This window comes from Oryzias melastigma, linkage group LG13, assembly GCF_002922805.2.
Source record: "Oryzias melastigma strain HK-1 linkage group LG13, ASM292280v2, whole genome shotgun sequence".
Classification (NCBI taxonomy): domain Eukaryota; kingdom Metazoa; phylum Chordata; class Actinopteri; order Beloniformes; family Adrianichthyidae; genus Oryzias; species Oryzias melastigma.
In genome coordinates this window covers 32,362,117-32,365,104 of record NC_050524.1, presented here as the reverse complement: position 1 = coordinate 32,365,104, position 2,988 = coordinate 32,362,117, and positions in this window count along the sequence as shown.

The following is a 2,988-nucleotide window of genomic DNA, read 5'->3' as shown; positions in this document are numbered from 1 at the left end:
AAGCTAAACTGAACTAAACAGAATAGGCTAAATATAACTAAACAGACTAAGCTAAATATAACTAAACAGAAGAAGCTAAACTAAGCTAAACTAAACAGAATAACCTAAACTAAGCTAAACTGAACAGTATAACCTAAACTAAGCTAAACTAAACAGAATAAGATAAATATAACTAAACAGAATAAGCCAAATATAACTAAACAGAATAACCTAAACGGAACCAAACTAAACAGAACAACCTAAACTGAACCAAACTAAACAGAACAACCTAAACGGAACCAAACTAAACAGACTAAGCTAAACGTCACTAAACTAAACAGACTAAGCTAAACATAACTAAACAGAATAACCTAAACATAACTAAACTAAACACAATAAACTAAACAAAACAGAAGAAGCTAAATATAACTAAACAGAATAAGCTAAACATAACTAAACTAGACAGAATCATCTTAACTGAACTAAACCAAACAGATTAATCTTAACTGAACTAAACCAAAGAGAATAAGCTAAACTGAACTAAACCAAACAGAAAACGCTAAACTGAACTAAACTAAACAGAATACGCTAAACTGAACTAAACTAAACAGAATACGCTAAACTGAACTAAACTAAACAGAATAAGCTTAATATAACTAAACTAAACAGAATAAGCTAAACTAAACAGAATAAACTAAACTAAACTGAAAAAGCTAAATATAACTAAACAGAATAAGCTAAATATAACTAAACAGAAGAAGCTAAACTAAGCTAAACTAAACAGAATAAGCTAAACTGAACTAAACTAAACAGAATAAGCTAAACTGAACTAAACTAAACAGAATAAGCTAAACAAAACAGAATAAGCTAAACTAAACAGAAAAGGCTAAACTAGGCTAAACTAAACAGAAAAGGATAAACATAACTAAACTAAACAGACTAAGCTAAACATAACTAAACATAATAACCTAAACATAACTAATTTAAACAGAATAAGCTAAACTAAACAGAAGAAGCTAAGCTAAACTAAACAGAATAAGCTAAACTAAACAGAATAAGCTAAACTAAACAGAATAAGCGAAATATAACTAAACAGAATAAGCTAAACTAAGCTAAACTAAACAGAATAGGCTAAACTGAACTAAACTAAACAAAACAAGCTAAACTGAACTAAACTAAACAGAATAAGCTAAACTGAACTAAACGGAATAGGCTAAATATAACTAAACAGAATAAGCCAAATATAACTAAACAGAATAACCTAAACTAAGCTAAACTAAACAGAATAACCTAAACTAAGCTAAAATAAACAGAATAACCTAAACTAAGCTAAACTGAACAGAATAACCTAAACTAAGCTAAACTAAACAGAATAAGCCAAATATAACTAAACAGAACAACCTAAACAGAACCAAACTAAACAGAACAACCTAAACAGAACCAAACTAAACAGAACAACCTAAACAGAACCAAACTAAACAGACTGCTAAACATAACTAAACAGAATAACCTAAACATAACTAAACTAAACACAATAAACTAAACAAAACAGAAGAAGCTAAATATAACTAAACAGAATAAGCTAAACTGAACTAAACTAGACAGAATCATCTTAACTGAACTAAACCAGATTAATCTTAACTGAACTAAACCAAACAGAATACGCTAAACTGAACTAAACTAAAGCTTAATATAACTAAACTAAATAAGATAAACTAAACTAAACAGAATAAGCTAAACTAAACAGAAGAAGCTAAGCTAAACTAAACAGAATAAACTAAACTAACTTGAAAAAGCTAAATATAACTAAACAGAATAAGCTAAACTAAGCTAAACTAAACAGAATAAGCCAAATATAACTAAACAGAATAAGCCAAATATAACTAAACAGAACAACCTAAACTGAACCAAACTAAACAGAACAACCTAAACAGAACCAAACTAAACAGACTGCTAAACATAACTAAACAGAATAACCTAAACATAACTAAACTAAACACAATAAACTAAACAAAACAGAAGAAGCTAAATATAACTAAACAGAATAAGCTAAACTGAACTAAACTAGACAGAATCATCTTAACTGAACTAAACCAAACAGATTAATCTTAACTGAACTAAACCAAACAGAATAAGCTAAACTGAACTAAACTAAACAATACGCTAAACTGAACTAAACTAAACAGAATAAGCTTAATATAACTAAACTAAATAAGATAAACTAAACTAAACAGAATAAGCTAAACTAAACAGAAGAAGCTAAGCTAAACTAAACAGAATAAACTAAACTAACTTGAAAAAGCTAAATATAACTAAACAGAATAAGATAAACTAGGCTAAACTAAACAGAATAAGATAAACTAGGCTAAACTAAACTAAATAAGCTAAACTAGGCTAACCTAAACAGAGTAAGCTAAATAAAACTAAACAGAGTAAGCTAAATATAACTAAACTAAATAAGCTAAACTAAACAGACTAAGCTAAACTATACTTAACAGAATAAGCTAAACTAAACCAAACTAAACAGACTAAGCTAAACTGAACTAAACTAAACAGAATAACCTAAACATAACTAAACTAAACTAAACAGAATAACCTAAACATAACTAAACAGAATAACCTTAACATAACTAAACTAAACGGAATAAGCTAAACATAACTAAACTAAACAGAATAAGCTAAACATAACTAAACTAAACAGAATAAGCTAAACATAACTAAACAGAATAAGCTAAACATAACTAAACAGAATAAGCTAAACTGAACTAAACCAGACAGAATCATCTTAACTGAACTAAACCAAACAGATTAATCTTAACTGAACTAAACCAAACAGAATAAGCTAAACTGAACTAAACTAAACAGAATAGGCTAAACTAAGCTAAACTAAACAAAATAGGCTAAACTAAGCTAAACTAAACAAGCTAAACTGAACTAAACTAAACAAAACAAGCTAAACTAAGCTAAACTAAACAGAATAGGCTAAACTGAACTAAACTAAACAAAACA